At 40.6% G+C, this 21,474-nt stretch overlaps 2 long non-coding RNA genes across 2 annotated transcripts in view; one reads left to right on the top strand and one right to left on the bottom strand.

Moving 5' to 3' along the window:
• Window positions 1-839: 839 nt before the first annotated feature.
• The window catches only part of LOC123031676, a 50,802-nt gene continuing 30,167 nt past the window's right edge, over window positions 840-21,474 (top strand). Inside the window, exon 1 of the long non-coding RNA XR_006416358.1 lies at window positions 840-1,105. This is a non-coding gene — a long non-coding RNA (uncharacterized LOC123031676). The remainder of the gene's footprint in view (window positions 1,106-21,474) is intronic.
• Window positions 7,555-21,474, bottom strand: part of LOC123031671 — a 38,705-nt gene continuing 24,785 nt past the window's right edge. The window contains exon 4 of the long non-coding RNA XR_006416356.1: window positions 7,555-19,613. This is a non-coding gene — a long non-coding RNA (uncharacterized LOC123031671). The remainder of the gene's footprint in view (window positions 19,614-21,474) is intronic.

The raw sequence follows: 21,474 nt of genomic DNA on the forward strand, positions 1-21,474 counted from the left end.
GTCCGCCTGGCACCATCATTATTTGTTTTTCGGTGCCAGGCAGACCTCTCTGGGGAGCACATTCCATAGATTGGGTGCCACCGCAGAGAAAGCCCTCCTCCGAGTACTTACCCTCCTAATTTCTTTCACGGAGGGTTCCCGGAGAAGGGCCTCTCCCGCAGATCTCAAGGGGCGGGCGGGTGGGTGTATATGGATGTAAGCGCTCCTTCAGGTAACCAGGACCCAAGCCTGGTTTAGGGCTTTACAGGTACCCCAAATGTATTAGGTACCCCAAATACACCCAGGTGGAAAGAATTAGAAGTATTAAAGCAGGGATGGGGGTGTCAGTGAGTCTGATGGGGCTTGCAGAGATTATCTGCTGCAGAGGAAAACACACTCATCTCCAATCATCTTCAGTCAACTGTTGACAGCATCTTCCACCTTCAAGTCCCATGTTTTTTCCCCATCTTTCTTTCTTACCAAGGATGGCACAGTGACATCATGCCTTCTGATTATTGGAGCAAGGATCCGTGCTGTCTGGTAGACAGCAAGCCTTATTTTGGTATATTGGTGCTTACGGTCATGCAGCATCCACGAATGACAGGAGTGTGGCTAGTTTGAACTGCAGTGCAAGGCTGCTGCCCTCCCGTCACCATAATGATGAGCGGCCTTCTCTACCTCCAACACCAGCAGCTCACGCCTTTCTCCATATTTCTGTATCCCGCCTCACAAGGGAGCTGTGTGCTTTAGAACCAAGTTTATACCAAAAGCTCAAATTTAAAATACGTACACAGAATTATTATTATTTTTTTTGTCCCATGAGCAGCTGTTGCCGGGGGACGCGACACCGCCTGTCATCCCCGCCCACCACCACTGCGACTCTCATTGGCCTCGCCGCGCACCCACGTGATCGTGGCTATTCAAGAGCCGGGAGCGCAGCCCGCGCCTTCCTTTCGCGTACTCTGACGTCACCACTTCTCGCCTTTCAGTCCGCGGCCAGAAGTTGCGCATGCGCAGCCTGAGAAGTCGGAATAGGCGGTGCTTGCCGCGGCCGCTGCGGAGCTGCGGAGCGGTTCGCGGTTCTTGGGCGCACGGACACTCATGGCGCTGCCTGGGAGGCCATTCGGTGGGTAGTAAGCGGAGCGTTCCCTCCGCCTTCACTTTATTTCCCTTTGAGCGCTTTCGTTCCCTTGCTTTGCTTTTCTTAGTTCCCGTTCACGCTCATATGGGCCCGCTTTCGTCTCTCCCCTCTCGCTCGTTTTCAGTGCAAGAGAGGTTGAGAGATGGAACATATGAACAGAGTCTTAAATTTAGTTTTTAATTATCCGACCCTACCTGGCTTTCCTCGGGGAAGAAGAGAGGAGCTGCCAGACGTTTACTTAAGTGGTCATGGAGCAGCCGGTCTCCTAAGAACAAAAGAGCCCCGCTGATTTCAGACCATCTGTTCACGCAGTGGCCAGCCAGTAGCCTGCAGGGAACTCGGAGGCAGAACGTAAGTGCCCCACCACTTTCCTGCCACTATTCCCCAACAGCTGGTGCACATGGACTGACCGTCCCTGTTACAGGAAAAAGCATATAGCCATCAGGACTAAGAATAATTGATTGCTTATTTCCAGGATAAGAAAGACCATTTAAAATTCACTTTTAAAGCTGTTCTAATTGGTGGCTATCACTACATCTCATGGAAATACATTCTGTAATGTAATGGTGCTTTGTATGAAGTACAGCACTATACTAAATCTTCCTTTAGCTTTATAGAATGACCCCAGATTATAGTATTATAAAAGAAGGAGAAAAGTGTCACCCAGCTACATTTTCTGTGCCATGAATAATTGTGTACATCTCTATCATGCTTCCACTTATCTTTTTTCCCTAAGCTAAATGAACTGCTCTGGATCCATGATCATTTTATTGCCTCTTTCTGCCTTTTTTCCAAGCTCTATAATAATCTTTTTCAGGTATAGTGACCAGAACTATACACAGTATTTCAAAGGTGGTTGTAATATAGATTCATATAAGGGAAATATGATATTGGCATAATTTCCCCAATTCTTTCTTAATTATGCTTAACATGGAATCTGTGTTTTTCACAGCCACACACTGGGTTCATACACGAGCTGTCCAGCACAACCCCAAGAGCTCTTTCTTGGTTTCTCATCACTAGCTCAGATCCAGTCAGCTTGTATTCAAAGATGGGATTTCCCCCCAGTGTGTATCACTTACCTCATTGCCATAACAACTTCCTTGGACAGGGCTAGAATCTGTATATTTGACACCAATTACCCAATGAATGGCACTGGGCTCCACAGACTTAAACAGAGAGGGCCCTACCGCACCTCACTCCATTCAAGTGACTGGAAAGACATGGCAAATGTTATCCTGTCAAATGTGCCTTTACCCCCTCTCACAACCAACTGACAATTTGGTATAACCCAAAACTCAAGATTCTGAGTAACTGTTTCTTGGGGGGCAGTGGGCTGAGAGAATATTCTAACATTAGATCAATTAATAATCAGACTGTGAATTCCTCTCCTTTGTCGATTTACAGAAAATATATCAACTGTCCCAAAACACACACTGGCAACACCTCCACATAAAACACATGCTCCATTCCCTATATGGCCAAGCAGCATTCAAGCTGACAACATATATTTACAAAAAGCTCCTAGAATCAACTTGACATCCAGACCCCCCGGAGAAGAGTAGAGTGGGGAATTAGAATGCCATATATAACCACAACAGAGGAAAATAGCTGCATCTTCTATATAATCTGTATCCCCCAACCTGAAACCACTTTATACAGTACACGTTACTCTTTTGAACTCCACAGTGCTTAAAACCACCTTCTAATAAATGTTGGTGATGTGGGATAGCAGAAGCATTATTAGTGCACATGCTGAGGAAATACCCAGTGGTGGCCTCCTTCTGGTCAGAAGTTTTTAGACACATCATTGACCTAAGCATAACATTCTTGTTTAAAGATGTCAATGAATTGCTGAATTACATTCGCACATCCTAGAAACTATCCTTTAGCTACTACTAGTAGACCAGGGGTCGTCAAACTTTTTCAACGGGGCCAGTTGAAAGGTGGCGAGACGGGGGTGCCTGTGGGCGTGGGCTGGAGAGTTAATCTCCACCCAGGTTATGCTTTACTTAGTTGAACTGATTTTAACTATTTGTAAAAATATGTGTTTTGTTAGTTGTATTTTGGACTGCTAGACAAGTTTTTGCCCAAAAATGGAGTAATAATAGAATTTAGCTTTATTGGAGAAATTGATGCAATGTCAGGTTTCTAAGATATCACCTAGATATCAATGCCTTTGAACATACATGATCATCACTTATGGCATACTGAACAAAAAAGCTGATACTTAGGCTGAAGTTGCTATGTATTACTTTAGGAGGCAATAAAAAAGGGAAAGCCTGATTTTCCAGGCCTCATGACTCCTCCTTGCAAAGCCAACTTCCAAGGCTGGGAGACATTCCCACTGATAGTTGAAGTCACCAAGGCTGCCACTGAAAGAAGCAGCAGAGCAAGGCCTGGAAAAGTGGCCTGTTTTCCAACAGGGATAGGTGGAGGCAGTTTCCCAGACACATTTGATCTGGAGCAGTGGTCTAAATGGTAGGAATGAAACAGGTTAGAATCATAGTATAAGAATTTATTTTCAGCTTTAAACTTCTTTCTGTCATGTATGCGACACATTTAGTTCATAGAAACTGAGGTGATCCAGGATTTTACATATTCCATTCCCTTGCATATTATCTTCCATTCCATTGTAGTGTTGAACTCAAAATTTTCCCAGCTGGATGATCAGAGAACTACAGTATTGTTTTCATCCATTATCTTTGCAATCTGCCATGTTTGTATCTATGTAAGATTTCTGCAAACACTTTCTCTTTGACATAGATTATTTTATAATTTATTTTACAAATAGGCTACCAATATAATAAAATGCATACAATCAAGCTTATATTGATGTAATTCTAGGAGGGCTGGGATGAACCCTAGTGGAATTGGTCCCACTACTATTTATGGGCTTCCTATTGTGCTTAGCTTGGTCATGCAAAGTGAACTGATCCAAGAGGAAGTCTACAAATGTTCACAGAATGAAGGTTGGCCAACCAGCCACCTTCTGCATCATGTGCAACAGTGCTAAGGCTTCTGCAGGTGGCCTGGAAGAGGGATGCTGGTTATGCAGTGTTCAGGTAGTGCTCCCTTCGTAACCCTGAGGAGGAGGGAAATTAGATAGCCAAAGATACTTTTTGCATGTGCTGGATCACTTCACAATAATGAACAGAGTTAGAAGTCTGGAGGACTTTGAAATCAGAGAACACCCTCCAAGATCAGAGGGATATTTAAGAACTTGGAAGTTTTTTTCTGATCTTTTGAGCCTTGAAATGCTGTCTAGGGACCATTCTGCACCCTTGAGGAGCTGTTTTGGATTTGTTTTGAGGTCTTTTTCATCATATTATATATAATTTAGGAATTGCTTGTATTTTAATTACAGCTGATCATATACTATTACACCTACACTAGTCCAAATTATCCTTATAATAAAGCAATAATGCCTTCAATTTGCTTCTTAGACAAAGAATACTGTTTTACATTTGGCCATGCCACGTTAGTCCTATACTGAATTTCTACCATCTGGAGGAGACCTGTCTCATTGGATGAGTTAGCTCATAGCTGTGCAGGAAAAGTTCTTAACTCAGGTACCTGTTCAAATAAATCTGCAGAATCTGCCTTCTTTGAATCTGCCATCAGTATCAAGAGAGAGAGAATGGATTGCTGAGGTAGGATGACAATCCCACCTTGGCTTCAGTGAATAGTGTCTTCTATTTTGCAGAGGAGATCCCTTTGCAGCAAATTTACAGGGGTAGTAGGAGACCAAAAAAAGAATGGTTTACAATTAAGAATCCAGTGGTCACTGGTGTGGGTTGGAAGATCTGGCATTGGACAGGAGTTTTGGTTGCCCCCATCACAGTCAAAACTTCACCTCTGGATTTCAGGCGAGCAACATCTGCAGAATCAGTGGAATAAGTGACTCCTGTATTGACCAGGGAAAGGGAGAGTCAGACCATGAAAGGGAGATAGGATTCAGGGATACCTGATGCCAGGCCTCCTTTTTGCTGTTACTGGGTCTGGAGGAATTGTCCCTTCGCCATCACCACTGGCTCGTGGGATCCTGCAGGTGAAATTCGGACAGAAGCCTGTGGGGTACTCGGCTGTGCATGCTGCCTCTTTTGCATTTTCTGCGAAATACCACATTTCCTCCTCCAATCTCCCTGGTTTCTTTCAAGAGAAACAATTTCTATTTCCCTCAATGGGTTGTTTTTGCCTGAGTTTGGAGCTGAGGGGGATGGGCCATTGTGGTACATTTCTAACTGCATTTCCCCTGGTCCATGCTCTGCCCCCTGCCCCCCCCCCTTTCCTTCCTTCCCCCATGAGCATTTCCCCAACACTGCAACACTGCAGGGACAATGACAACAGGCTCTGCCCTTGCCAGCCTCACACACACTCTCTCGTTTGGTTCTGCAACCGTGGTAAAAGTCCTGACACAAAAGTCAAAACTACCAAGGCTTTGGGGTTAGCACTGACAGAATCCATTCCCAAATGTCAGGAAAAGGCAGCCACAAGTCTGTTTTGGTAATCGCCAGTCCTCTGGATGGGTGCTTGCCATTTTTCCCAGCTGACCGCCTGAGGAAGGGATTCACTCACAGCATTGTGGTGCTTTCAGAGGGTCTATAGCTGCATGTTTGTTAATGGTGCAGTACTTGGCCTTGCCTGGCCTGGCCATCAGGGTCCTTCCTGCAGTTTGTGATCATTGTGCTCCCTGCTGAGCTTGTTCTGGGATGTAGTGCACATCTGTAGGGCCTAAAAGACAGTCACCATGAATAGGCTCATGCACTGATATTATGAATAGGATACTATATTGATATTTATATTGATATTTTTCCTTTAACCATTTTGCACCATTTCTGAGTGTCTCCCCAGATATTAGGCAAATAATTTTTGAATGCCTTGATCTTGATCAGACTGAATGGGATATGTGCCCTTACAAGTGATAGTCCTCCTGTTGTCCCAGGATGAGCCCAGAGTGGATAAGTAGAGGCAATACAGGGCATTAGAGCATCCAGAATAAACCAGGGATAATGGGAAAATTCCTGGGGGCCAGGCCTCCCATTCTTTAGGTTTATTATAACTTGTCCTTTCCCCCACAACAGTCATATCACTGACTCATCATCCTGCATCTTATGTTCATTTATTTAACTTCTTTGCTGCTGCTATTAGTAGGAGCCGCCAACCAACTTTCCTGGGAAGTTAGTCCACAGCTATGGCAGAATCTGGAAAAGTTGACTCCAGAGAACTTTCAGCTGGGGTGGAAACATTTGTAAAGGTTTGGCTTTGGGAGAAGTAGGGCTCAGTGGGAAGTCAGATAGATGTAGTTCCAGGAGTTATTACAATTGCCTCTAAATGGAAATTACCAGAAACCCTACCAATTGAAGAATGGAAAAATAAGTTGGCAGACTAGACAGTGATGGCAAAATTAACTAATTATGTAAACAGAAGACTGGTTGGAGAATTTAATGACAAATTCTATTACATCCTGTACAATTAATAGGCTGTAAAAGGGAGCTTTTTAAAAAGAAGTTGAAAATTTATAATTGTTTTAAAGCAATTGGAAAATGTGTTGGTATACAGAATAATCCCTTGTTTTGACTGAATGACAGAAAGATATTTTCGCTCTCTTTGTGGGCTCTAGTGTATTGGTTATACTTGTTTAAAATCCCTTGGCAATTTTATTTTATTTCACACACACAGAGAGACATCTTTCTGTATTCCATTTATGTTTAAAATAATAAAAATAATACAAAAAAGAGGTAGTTCCAGGAGTTGAATAAATCTTCTATAGGAGAGTTAGTAAAAGGGGAGTAGGCAGAGGAACTGAGTTGTACATGGGAGTGCTGGGGAGAGAGTTTCTTCTGTTACTTTAACTGTTTCAACTAGAGAGCTTACTTGCTTCTCAACCTTTGTTTTTAGTCATTTGCTAAAATTTTTCCAAATTTGAAACTAGTTTCCTTCCCCACATTATCCCAAATGGACCAGTACTCCATTTGTCAAGGATGTGAACTAGCCAGAAATCACTTCAGCTTTTAGCAGTCAAATGAACTCTCTAGGTGCCATTGAAGATCAGCTTGCTCATGTGTGTACCCTGGCCACACAGACAGGCACAAAAAGATCAGTGCTTTTACAGACATATTCTTTATGGCTGTACTATCTCACTGTTCTTTTTAAGTAGTGAGCTGGGAGGTATTCCTTTTGAGACTGACCCTTCCATTTCCTGTCTGCTGAAAAAACTGCAAAAACCAGAATCCTTCTGAAAGAACTTACTGAACTCAATTCGCCTGGGAGCATCCACTAAGCTGTACAAAAGGAAGCCTGTGCAAGAGGATAAAAGTGCTCTTGCCTTTCAGTTTGTGGCTGCTGGCTTCCCGATTTCACAGCTGATGGATGTCCAGACGAACCAGTGATCCTGCTCCCAGCACCAACAGTTAAAACTCAGAAAAAGCAGGTACAGTCAAAACAAATGACAGTTTATTTGGACATACAGGATGCATGCATGCATGCTGGTAGCCAGTAACTACAAAGAATTTAACTTTACATGGACACTTTTCTAACGTTTCATTCATGTAGGTAGCTGTGGGAGGCACATAACAGTTGAAACTTGAATTGCATAGGAAAAACACAGAAGAGAAAAAGGAGAAAGCTATTCAGGGCAGTCAGTCATCAGTGTAAGGAAACCAGACTGGCAACATTGTTTCCTGAAACAAAGGATCAGTGAGGAAACTGGTTTGGCAACATGCTTTCCTGAAAGGATGTGCCAATAAGGCAACCCGACTTGCAACATGATTGCAAGATTGAGATGCTGAGCTTGTCAGTTCCAAGTGTCCCTCAGTAACCATGGCAGAGGATGGTTAGGTCAGCCCTGTCACTACCATCTGCCCACTGATGTGGTGCTTAGGGATAGGATTGCTCTGTTACTTGAGGACCATGCTATGGAAGCAGGGTGGTACATGATAAATACAGCTGCTTATCGTCACTAATAAGCTGTTACTATTAGTAAACATTTACCATCTGCTATACTGTTTTGCAGCTAACATCTTCCCAAAAGGTGAGACTGTACAAGCTCTACCTTATTTGCCTCTTTAACAATGTAACAATAACATATTCTTGTTCTTTGAATCAAAAACTCAGTGGATTTAAATGAGTCTTCAGGAGAATGTTTATCAGTGTTATACAACTGTTTTACTTAGTAATTTGATTTTTTCCAGTAATAATTCGCTGGATTTTTATGTGGGAATAAAAATGCAATTTAAAATAAAAATGATGTTACTGCTTAGAGTCTGATTGTAGTGTTCTGGTCTCACAGCAGATAAAACCGCTGGAAGAATGGCCAGGGCGATTTCCCTCTTTCCTTTTGCTGCTCTCCTTGCATGCCTCCTCCCAAGTTTAGAGGGTTAAAGGATCTTCCGGTGCTGTGTGGAAGGTGGTACAGTGGACTGTAGGTCAAAGGGGGACTATGGCAACAGTAGCTTCTCTTCTTCCGTTATGGACTGCTCCCACTAAATCATCATCTACTTCTGTGGACAGAAGAACTCTTACATTCCACCCATTGAGAGTTCATTGCATTCTATTAAACATATACATACTCAGGCCTGTTGTCAGAATAATCATGCATTTGCCAAGTCCACATGCTTGCTGGACTCAGTGTCTTGCCACCTCCCAGCCTCGTACTTGCCAGTGCTTGGTTTCTGGGCCATTAAGAGTGTGGCCGAGGCTGGGCTGGTGCCTGCAGCAGTACCATGGGGGAACTCAAGTGCTGGCAGGTGCTGCAAATGGCTGGGAGCTGGTTAGTGCTGGAGTGACAGCAAAAGTAAACTGCCCAAGGCCCCACAAAATCTGGAGTCAGACTTGCCTTATGCTCCTAGTAGTAATTTGAAAATCCCTTCTATAATGTTTATTGTATTTCTTAACTGTTTTCATGCTTTTCTTTCACACAACCATAGTAAGTGGAGTAGAACTGGTAATCTATATAGTTTCAAAGAAATCTTTTTCACAGGATGTGTAAGGCTTAGTCTTTTGTAATCGTGTGTGTGTGAATTTTTCTGTACTATCATTTCGGCAACTCTCCCCTGCCTATTTCAATCATTAAAATATATTTACTCTGCCTACTAACCAATGTATAATACAGTTAAAGTGCAATAAAATATAAGCACTACTAAGCACAAGTTTGTACAAAAGTTCACCTTCATCCTGTGTTCTTGAATTTCTTGGCCATATGTGACCACTGCTGCCCTTTCCTTTCCACAAATTAGAGATTATTTAATGATTCCAAAGAATGTTGTTGCTGTTACAGTGTTCTTACCAGGAAGTGATTAGTTCCAACTGTAGTTTATTGAAACAATCCGTTATTGACTTTTCCAGTAAGCAGTATTTGAATTAAATAACATAGGTTGAGTCACATGCTGTGGGTTTTCCCATTGCTGTTTTTTTCCACTGCACTTCCCTTGCTATCACTTCATGTGGTACTCTGGCACACTCTGTTGCCAGCTTTTCCTCTCTGGAGAGCCTCATCAGATGGAGAAAATGACCAGCAGTTTCATTGGAGAACTGGCCAGGCCTAAGTGTATGGCTTTGAGGGGGTCCATTTTCTGAGCCAGACTTTATAGGAAGTTTCCTAAGAAATTGCCTGTGCCGTGGCAATGGAGATCCATAAACCATTCAGAATTGTAAAGATATGCTGTGGTTCTTATTTTGTCCTTATGTTAAGTTTTAATGTTGAACAGTACAGATAGTAGTTTTGTTTGCATTTTTACCATATTGTACAGAATCAGCTATTTGTAGAATTTAAAGGTCTGTGGGCTATTAATAAACTTGGGGTTATATCCGATATCACACAAGTGGATGTCTACTTAAGGATCTACTCACACAGTAGCAGCTTCCCTTGCTCTCCCCCCTTTCACTGCCCAAAATCTACCTTGAAAGATCCTGCAATCTGCTTAAGTAGATTTGGTGAATATATAGAGTACTGTGGGGTGAAGGGGAAACCCATATTTCTGGTTGTTTGTATTGTGCCTTCTGGTCATGGAACTGCCAGTATGGATCCAGCCTGATATCTATAAAAGTTGCAATCAAGTTTAATTATCTTGCCCCATGTTACCTTCAAATTTTCATAGCTGAACTTATTTTCCAAATTTAATTGGCCATCATTTACAAAAAATGTTTATATTTGTCAATTGAAAATAGAAGTAAACTGTTTGCCTCCTTAAAAAGCAAAAGCCCAAACCCTTACTTTTGACATACAGCTAATGGGGAGTCATTATTTAAACATTTTAAACTTTTTCCACTGTTTAGTTTATAAAAACTTGGTGAGCAAGTTGAAAAGTACAGCAAAAGGTGAAAAACTCTTCATAGAAATGGATTTTCACTGGTTTAACTGAATTAAAAGGTATAATTATTTAGTATAGCATGTCCACATGAAGTTTGCAACACACCAGAGAGTTTTCCTGTCTTTGCTCAAATTAATCATAACAATGCAAGAGAATGATCATGTTCTTTATTTCAGTTGGACTTGTAAAATAGTGGAGAAAAGTATGTCCTAAATAAATTTCATATTATTCATTTTTTTCAGAGGACCACACTATACCACTAAGTTGTAGAGTCATCACTAGTGTAAGGCATCCCTGTTCACTTACATAGAAAGGGAAGTCCGACATGCATCTCTTTTTGCATGTAGTACCACCTTTCATCACAGAAGTGAATAGGAAATAAGTCCTGTGGGAAGGGGAGGAAATAAATATTTAAATGTTGGAAGCTATAGTTCAACATCTGGGGGGCAGCAGATTGGGCCAAGCTGATCTAGTCACTCTCTCTCACCTCTTCACTAGACAGCAGCAGATCCTTTTTTTCTGTAACTGACCATTTCGGATATGAAAATGGTGTATCCGAAAGTGTATCATGACTCACATCTGTAAAAAAGGTGGTTTTTTCTCTCTTTTTCCTTTAATAAGGAAAAAAGACATTGCAAGGACTGCAGCTGTAGAGCTGTTGGGCCCAGGGCTGCTTGGCCCTGAATTTCTGCCCTGGGATATATTGCTACCAATACCGCTGACTTAAATACACCTTTTGTGCCAGTCATGTTTTCATGTTAGCATTTTTGTGCAGATCTTTTGAGGGCTGCATTAGCAGAGTACTTCAAAACCTACAGAAAAACCTACAGTTCATTTTACAAAATAAAGAGTAACATCTCCAAGCATATCTAGAAGATTTTATACAATGAACTTTACACTGCAATAGAACTTACAGATTGTTGTTACAATATGGTGCATAACGGAAAAATTTACCCCCACAAGAGACCTCCAAAGCAATATTCATATTGCTGTATCAGATGCATCATATGGAATATGTTTCAGCAGAGAAGATCTTTAAACAATAAACGGCATTTCCATTGTAGTTGCTTTTCCCCCTACATCATAACCGATTTCAAATGGTGCTAGACAAAAACTGAGACTCTGAACACCAAGAGAAATCGGTCAGCCTGTGTAAGAGATGTTTTGTCAGTTTCACACTGGCTCTTAGGAGCACCTGCAGATCATTCAGTTTCAGTGCCGTAAAACTCTGGTCAGTGGCCACACTAAGCAATACATTCTGTTCCATTTTACCTTGAAGGCATGTGGAAGAAACCTGAACAGTGCATTATAGGCCTAACACTTATTTTAAATATACCTATAACAACCACAACAGAAGCCACAAGTGAAACCTGCATTTTCCACATAAGTATTTGAGCATGTGCTCATTCAATGCAAACACACAGATGCATTCTCCAAAACTGCCCAACTTCCACGTTTTAACAAAACATCTGTGGCTTTTTTGTGAAATCCAGCAACATATTTAGCTCTCAATAGTGGTGCATCCCACAGGTGTTGGGGGTGAAGAGGAAATTGACTATGTGGTAAGTCAACAGAGCACAATGTGAATCCATGCTAGGAAATGTTGCAGCACGATTGCCACTGAATGGCAGTCTCATCCAATCGCAAACAAAAGGGCCATCTCAGCCCAAAAGACCAAATAGGTCTATCAGAATTTGCCTGTCTAAAGACTGTCTGATAAGGTTCACTGCATCATCACCTGACTGGAAGAGGGAAGGCAAGAGTCCTCCTGCACCCCAGCCTTAGCAGTAATGTCTGTAGCTTAAATGGCTCCTGCCTGAAAAATAGTGAGATAACTGATTTAAAATATAGGTTCACAAATCTACACATATTTACTCATATGTATGTTCCACTTTTAGTACCATTTGCTAACTAAGTGTGGTTGGGATTGCAGCTGAGCAGAACAATCTTATTTGTGCAGAAAGCTCCACTGTCAAAGTGTATAGTTTTCAAAGAACCGTTGGCATAACTCTGGCAGCAAACAAGAAGGAGGAGAATGATTTAGGACTTCTCCTTCCCCAGTTCTGGAACTGCTTTGAATACTGTAGATCTAAAGCCCCTCCTGACATGGACAAAGACACCTCCTACTCTACCAGCTTTTCTCCTCCAGTGTTGGAGCACTGACAGCAGAAGGCTTCTTCAGGGACTATGGGGGATGTTCCAAGGTCAGATCTCAGCCCTTCAAAGTCAGATCTCACTTTTTGTTTTCTCTACTCTGACACACCCTCCCAGGGACCATATGCTCAAACCTTTCAAGCCATTTTAGAAACTTTGATTGACAAAGGCTGTAATAGTCATTGAATAGTAAGCATGGGGATGCCCTCTCATAGTAACTACATTTTTATTTGTCCAACACCACTTATTCAAGTGTTACAATAAGAATGTTCTAATCTCACATCTGCGTTATTTTTAATCTTACCAAACCAACACACACCCATACACAATAGAAGTAGGCTTATGCACATGTGGATGAAAATGGATGAAGAATAGAGTGTAACAAGTAATGTACATGTGGTTCTTCTCACTGATCCTCTTTCTGGATCTGTGTCTGAATCTCTTTGCAGAAAACAGGAATCACATCTATTAGTCCTGGAGTTGGGAAGGGACAGCATGGAGGGCAGTTATGGTGTCTATTCTTGGTCATAAAATATTTTTCTTGTACTTAAGGTACTATTTCAAACATCACTTGCATTTAATACTCTGAGAAACATCAAATGACTGTTACCATGTAGATCACAACTGTACTGTTGCTTCCAGTTCTTCTCTGTATCCAGTGCTGTAATTCTTGCTCCTAGAACACTGATTTCAAATGGTGCTAGATACAAAGATGGAAAAATCTAAGCCACCATGTGAAACCAGCTTCCAGAAGAAGACACAGAGACTTGATTTGGTTTGCACTATGTAGTATGAAAGTGCTGAAACTGAAGATAATTCAGAACATTATATAAGCATGACGATGGAACAGAAAGCCATTTAATAAAAACACACACCAAAACCTTGCCTCTCTTAATATGTAAACTTTACATAACCTTACTGCTTTGTCACCAGTCCTTATTATCTACTGAAACTAGGCCTAACAATGCAATTCTGCAGAAATCTATTAAAAATACGTAGGTTCCACAGAGCTTAACACAAAATGCATATAGGATTGTAGCCTGACAGAAATGAAACTGAACTTCATGTCTATTTTTTTCTATTTGGCAACCTGTCCATATATTTCTTCTATTGCCTCTGCTATTGTAAGCGTGAACTAGAGGCCTCTCTTCTGTACATCAGGTAAAATACTTTTGCCACTGTTTTCCAAGATTTGACCATTCTAAATCCTTCATTCTGCTAATACACATATTCAGGATCATTATTACTATTATAATTTATTGTTGTTACATTCTTTGTTTTCTTGATTACTTTTCTTGCTTAATTATTTCCTTTCTCTCATTTTGACTTTTTCCATTTTGCACTGATTCCCTTCTTAACTGGATTTAGTTTAAGGTAAGGAAGCCTTATGGCTAATGGGACAGGATAAAAAATAAATACAGAAGATTATTTGTTTTTAATTGTCTTCATGGATGTTGGTATCTGTCATCTCTGTATATGCCTTATCAGTCTCTTTATCCTCCAGATGCTAGTTTTCTTCTCAAACTTAATTTCTCATGCACTATTTCTCAGCTTGGTTCTTTTTATCTTACTGTTGCAAATGCCTCCCATCAATCCAGCTGGCTTCTTCTTTTTCTGTATTTAGGAGAGTATTTAAAACAAAAGCAGTTATTACTGAATAATAACTTTTTTATTCTTGCTTACCTTGCCTGACTCCTCCAGTCTGAGACTAAATATTTTAATTCCTTTTCCCTTTCGTGACATGTTTTATCAGGTAGGCTGTTTGGAAAATAGGTAAATGCCTATCAGTTTGTATGGAGGCTTATGAAATTCTCCTCATCTTTTTCTCCCCAGATTTTAAAGCTCAAAATTACCTGATCTGGCCATTAAGTTGTGCTGGCAATCTCCTGCTTTTGGTTTTTTTGCCACAATTTTCAGTTCATATTTCAGTTTGCCCTCCCTCATTAGTTAGCATAAGAACATATATGAATTGATCATAGTATCTTACAAAAACCCTTTCTGATGCTACTACATGTCCTAAATGGACACAGACGCCACCAAATGTAATTACTCCTAGAATGTGATTCAACATGAATAACTATTTATCTGGACTCGAGATCTAAAATCAAACTGCCATTCCTCTCAGGAAAGTTGGCTCCAAGAAACCTATTACTTCATTCTAGTATCCTTGACTTGGTTAAGAGTGCATTCATATGTTGAAGAATACCACCACAGATGAAGCTAAGAAAAAAAACCATCCTGGAACTCCTGCCAACATCCCATGGACAGGTCAGTGGTAGGACAGAGCATTCCCCCTGCTACTCTGTGTATGAGTTCACCTAGCTTTGCCATAAAACAATTTTTGGCCAGGTAATTACATTTAGGTTACCAGAGAAATACACACCTCTGTCAGGTCTGAAAAGCAGCACACTCAGTGAAGAGCAGTGACCATTAGAGGAACACCACTATCACATGTAGAGCCAGCATGTTATATCTTATGTAACACTTTCCCAAAGCTCTGTAGGATTCAGTGAGTATTCACTAGGTACCTGGAGTAGTTATGACTGGCTTGTCCAAAGAAGGGGCATGTTTCTTGAAAGCCTTCACTGTCTGAGCTACCCTGGCTGTTGCCATAGACACATCATCTAGCCCCTGTCCTTTATGCTTTCTAAGTACAAATCAGGCAATAGCCTTTCTTCATTGCCTTTTGTGCACAGACAGGATTAGATTATTTTTTCCTGGCATGTTCACACAGATTTTTTTGAGCAGCTCAATGGCAGGTAGATCAATGAAGTAGCTAACCTCAGTCAATCAGTGCATAATTATGAAGATCAGGCTACAGTTTGGTGGTCTGAAAGTGATTTCAGCAGCATCATGTTAGCTTATTTTATGATGCACTTGATTGTATAATTTTTTTTACAATGCATCTCAATTCAAGATATTCTTGTTAGTTTAGAACATCAGTTCTTTGATGGTTTTTATACATTCATTATCTCATAATATTTGTACAACACACACACGCAGTGTTAGAAAAGGGCCCATTGGGGTATGGACCTCTAATCTGAGCAGTTCTCTAGATCTTTAGAGCAGCTGTAACTGTCATCATTGTGTTTATACAATCCTTCCTTCTGAATTGGTAGCCTTACAGCTATTCGGAGACCCTAGGACTCATTCCCTTAGCTGACTAAGTGTAGCATGAAGCCAGAAGTATTTTAAACTAAAGGGGAGACTGTCAGCTTTCCTAGGCCCATCTACTGATTATTTTTATTAAGTCCAGAGGCCAAAAGTGCCTTACAGCACTCTGTCATCTAGCTTTCTTTGAGTGAGCTTGACTCAGCAGAGACCTGAGGAAAAAATTGCCATTGAATAACTGTACTTATGTCCTAGGCCACTGCAGGCACCAAGACCCTAACAAGAGGAAGAGCAGGCATATTGGCTGTTCCTATATCAAACAGAGTACCAGAGGCCTTCCTTGTCTGTTTCTTTCTCCAAGTTGTGCCAAACCCATTACCCTGGGTAAGAAGTAGTTTTGCTTGCAAAGGGGGTTTGAATAGGCAGCATTGTCTGAGTCTGGGGTAAGTTAATACATGAATGCATGCTTTACTAGGCTTGTTTGAGTCTGTCCTACAGCTCCTTGGCACATGCTTTTTTCATGGTTCACATGGCCAGATTCTGGTAGTTGCATAGTTCTCCTTTGCATTCTCCTTTGTACTAGAGAAAGGTGAACGGATCTGGAACAGGGGTTCTTGCTTTTCTGTTTTCAAAATTCACAATGCCTTGTGGCACCTTAAAGACTTACACATTTACTGGGTGGCATAACAAGTTTTCATGGGCATATATCCACTGTGTTATTTTGAATGATTCTGCCTTTCAGGTAACTAGAGAAAACTGCACTTGCTGAAATAAAGGTATAGGTCCCTGATAACCTTTTCAGGGACCCTGATAACTGCACCTGGTTCCCCTAGATTAGCTGGCTTTTTGCCTATATGTGTTACCTCTAATGTCTCCCTTGAATCTTAGCCTGAGGTTTTTTCCTGAAATAAAACGCTCATCTCATTAAATTCAGGAATGTCCTGAGGTGGTAGGGTCCTTTACACATATACGCGCACACTCCCCGCCTTAGAACCTGAGATGCCTCAGACAGCTGACAATTTATTAATTATTATTTTAGTTTCAGTGCCAGGGAAGGGGAGACTTGCTTGTGGGAATGTTTTGGCTTCAGAGACCAAAACGTTGATTGGCTTTTAGTAATTCTACCCACCTTGGTTGGACTTGTGGGAGTAAGGTAGTGTTTGTTGCTTTACCTCAGGAACGAAATATCTTGGGGCCAGCCTTAGACTTTATTTATTTAGTAGATTTATATCCCACTTTTTTCCAATGAGCTCAGAGTGGGTTTTATAATTCTTCTACTGTTCTTAATCTTATCCCCACAAGAACAACCCTGTGAGGTAGCTTGGGCTGAGAGTCTGTGACTGGCCCAAAGTCTACCCAGTTGGTTCCATGGCTAGGTGGGGACTAGAACCCAGATTTCCTGAGTCCCAGTCCTGCTCTTAACCACACTGGCTCTCTCATAGCTTGGACATGGCTACACAGGCCTGTGGAATGGGAGAAGGCAGCTTGATAGTGTGAAAATCTATGTGAAGTAGGAAAATATTGTGCAATCCTAATACATTTACTCAGAAGTAATTCTTACCCAGATCAATGGGATCTACTTCCCGGTAAGTGGACAAAGGACTGGGATGTTGCTCCTTCATAAATGCGTACAAAGCTGCAACTTGCCTTATGTACCACAAAGGAAGTTTAGCTATCGGGTTGTAGGGAAACCTGAGGATTGATAACTTTGGTAACATGTAAGAGCAACCAAAAGCAAAAGGAATCATGCTGGTCCATGAAAGATGAAAAATGAACAGTTGGGCAATACCCTCTATTAGGAAGTTTGGCTGTACCTAAGAAAGGTATTGACCTACACAATTTTGTGCTTTGAGAATTGCAATATGAGGTTACTAGAAATGTAATATTGCAATATTTGATGTAAATTTTCGGATTTACAGAATTTTACCCCAGAACAGTTAAAAAAAAGTATTACAGAATCCCAGAAATACCTAATAAAGTATCTGAAATAAAATGAGGAGCCTTCTTTGGGGTTTGCATTTGCCCCAGATCTTTTCAATGCCTAGCACCACCTTTGATGTCACCTAGTTCTGGGAAAAAGCAAGATAAAAAATGATGATTACTAAATTCTTTTACCACTTCCTCTTGATTTTTTTCCCTGAGCAGGGGAAGCATATTCCATTTCTCACATTCCACTGAATTGTTACATTTCTCCACCTGACATTTTAATGCCCCAAATTAAATATATTTAGGCTGCATACTCCAACTTAACTGCAGACATACTGTCTAGTGCTTTGTGAATGCCACTTACCTTTGTATTCTGCAAGTGTGGTCTTTAGTTTTATACTTACAGTTTCCAACTTATATTGGCGAAATATCTGTAATTAAGCCACATGAAGCCAGTAGTTCAAAACTGACATGGAATATGCAATATCTCTTCTCCTTTATTCATTTTCAGAGAGATTATTGATGGATTTCCTTTCAATATCCATAAGGTATAGCAGTAAATTGTAGCCATCCTATGAAACAAGAAGGAATAATAACCATTATGAATTTTTCTTAATTATGTGGTACTGTCAGAAAAATTTCATTTAACAGTTCAGTGTAAGCAAAGCAAAGGCCCTCTCTACCTGAAACAACAACCTAAATTTAGAACAGGGTGAGTGAGAAACAAGGAAAGGGGCAAGATGAATGTTAGCAAATGCAGTAACACATTCTTGGGTTTCAGTTCAGCTTTGGCTCTAAAGTTTACCAGATCATCTGCTTATACATCAGCTACTTTAAATTCCCGAAGTCTCAAAATGGAACAAGACACATTGCTAAAAAATAGTTTATTCACAAGAAAGTTGGATTTAGATACCCCAATCACAGTTCAAATCCTCACTCAGGTACAAAGCTTATCTTGAGTCACTCACTTTCTCTTAGCCTGACCTACATCAAAGAATGCCTGTGAAAATTAGTAAGGGAGAAAGGACTGGGGTGTCACTCTGAAGTCCTCAAGGAAGGGATAAAAATGTAATTCATAAAATAGGCCAGCTTTGTCCAGAGGCAGCTTTGAACATGACATTGAAGTAAATGGATGTCTTGCATCCACCATTTTTAGGTAACCTACAGATAACACTGTTTTTCAGATTTAGTATTTGTAATTTAATATTTCTTTATTTTTCAGATTTAAAAATAATTCTGTCCAATCTGAATAGACTTGAAGGTACTGTAATAAAGAAATTCCAAACTAACATGGCTATCAAAATTCTATATCACATTGAAATTGTATGTTATTCTCAGACGTTGAATTCTAATGTCTTAAAATTAAAACACATATAACCTATTGTCCCATTTAAACTAGATTTAAGCAGTCATATAGCCCTATATCTGGGAACTCTATCTTAGGAGATTTCCCAGATTTAGGCACGCAAGAATTTTAAGTTGTACAGTAGGTACAGAACCGCATTAAGTTCATACTTTGTATTACAGCAGGAGCCATCAGTATAAGGACATCCCACCACCTCCACCACACTACCAATAATAATGTGGTGTCCTGCCCTGGAGAGGGGTTGTTATCTTAACTACCTAGAGAACACAGGATAGGTTTGACTTGACTTCATGAGAGAAACAGAAATGTTTATTAGAAAATAAAATATGAAAAAGCAATACCCAGTGAAAACAAATATGAAAATGACTGATCTTCAAGATTAAAATCAAATTTAAAAATATCTGCCTTTTTAAAAGTCTCATGCCTTTGAATTCAGGGTTCAGGACTGACTCAGGGCTAGATTATTTTCACTTTCTTCACTTTGACGCAAGATGGAATATTTAATATGGCAGATCTTCAAATTAAGCACCAGAGAAGGTAGGCACATAGGAGTGCTCAGCTCAGAGGGATCTTGATCTCGCAAGCCTGGTGTCCTCTTCCTAGTAGCTGCCTTGAGAGGAGTAACCTTGGAATACACATTTAAATAATAAATTGATATTGTATCAAGATAAATTATAGAGTTTCAAAACTCTTGGCATCAAACCCTGTCTTTCCAAGTAGTGGGAATCTTTTACCTGGTTTCTTATCAGTACTGGAAATGATATAAAAGGCATTTAAAACAAGCATTTTTTTCAGACAGGTAGTTTTTTAAAGGAACCAAAAGATGTCTGTAGAAAACGTTCATTTTTCTGCTGTAAGCTAGGGTTGTTAACAAATGATTTCATTTATCTCTTAAGTAAGTGCGGCAAGATGCTGCCCCCGCTTTAAGGACATGCAAATTGTCAACATGACCTGGGCAGTGATGCCTCTTCTTGGACCTCTGCAACATATGCAAATCATTGTGCTGCCACATGAGATGTTTTGTAACAGCTAATCTGTGTGACTTTGCCCTCTAATTCAAAGAGGACCAGCTGAAGAGGTTATGACACAGGGAATGTACTCTCTGATCACTTGCTTGAGTCTGGAAGGCCACAAGCCATTGGCAAGAATGGCATGAGCTCTTTTCTAAGCAGCCCACACTGACCTCCTGCAGACATTCAGAGCATTAAAGCCATAGGAAACCCCTGTTCATCAGCCATGGAACAGAATTGGAGAAGTATCTGATATATCAGTTAGTGTTCATGCAATACAGACAAGCCTATCAAGTGTGTCTCATGATGAAGACACTAAGAAAAGGGGGCATCCAATAATTAGCAAAATCTTTGTGTCTCTAATTTCTTCAGTCAATAGCTCAAGAACTGCTCTGACTGTGTGAAAATGTGAGCACATTTTGAGTTCTATACTTGTCTGGAACCTTGGCTGGGAACCTTCTATAGCTGAAGAAGCTTCTCTCAAAAAGTCCCAGCATGGGTCTGCAGGGGAATCCCATCACTTCTTTCAATTCTCTTTTGACCACAACTGTGCACTTCATAGACTATCTTTTCCTTGTTTGTTTCTTCTGAGGGAACTTAGAACATAGAAGACAGAAAAGTGGGAAAACCCTCTACTTTATTTTTCCATTCTCTTGTTCTCCCCACCACCAAAGCACCTTTACTGTTTCTTCCATGAACTCTAATAACCTAGGGCATATGCCCCCAGGAGCCTCTTCCCAAGTGCACCTGCTGTGGCAGTAAACCTCCCCCAACAGGAAGCCGTTCCCCTGCCTCATTCCTTCAATGATACTCTTCCAGTTGTAATGCACTAAACATGTCATACAATGCTATGCACAGGCTCCTACCTATAGGCTCACTTGCATTCTTTCTTAATCATAGTGGGATAATTTACATTGAATCATTTATCTTTGCTTAAAGCAAAACAGTTCCCATTCAACAAGTACAAAATTTACAGGTGACCCAAAAAGAGATACTCCCTTCACAGAATTTTTAATGATTGCCTTCAATGTGCTGGATGTATAGCAATCTTACTGCTAAACCTAGTATTCCTGAAATGATAGACCAGGAGTGAGTTATAGGAACTTTGCTTACAGCTGCAAGGGGTGGGGGGTGGAATGTGGCTCCCCAAACTAGCAACCAAAGCAAGATTTCATTTGTGGGTGGTCTTTGTACTTGGTTGCCAATGGAAAATCTCCTATCTAAAAATCTCTAAGGAAGCAGCACAAATGGTAATGAAAATGATATAATTTTAGTTTAACTGGAGAATTTTTCCCAACAAATATTATTGGAACTATGGAAGTAGTGAATGCTGAAGACATGAACTGCCTTTATAGTTTCCTTACTGTAGCTAATCTATTATAGTTCTCACACTGCAGAGTGCAATTTGAGGATTTCCGAGAATGAAGTTCATCACCCATTTTAGAAGCAACATTGCACGATTAAATCTTTCTGTTC

Source organism: Varanus komodoensis, unplaced genomic scaffold (assembly GCF_004798865.1).
Source record: "Varanus komodoensis strain SLA01 unplaced genomic scaffold, ASM479886v1 scaffold1, whole genome shotgun sequence".
In the NCBI taxonomy this organism is placed as follows: Eukaryota; Metazoa; Chordata; class Lepidosauria; order Squamata; family Varanidae; genus Varanus; species Varanus komodoensis.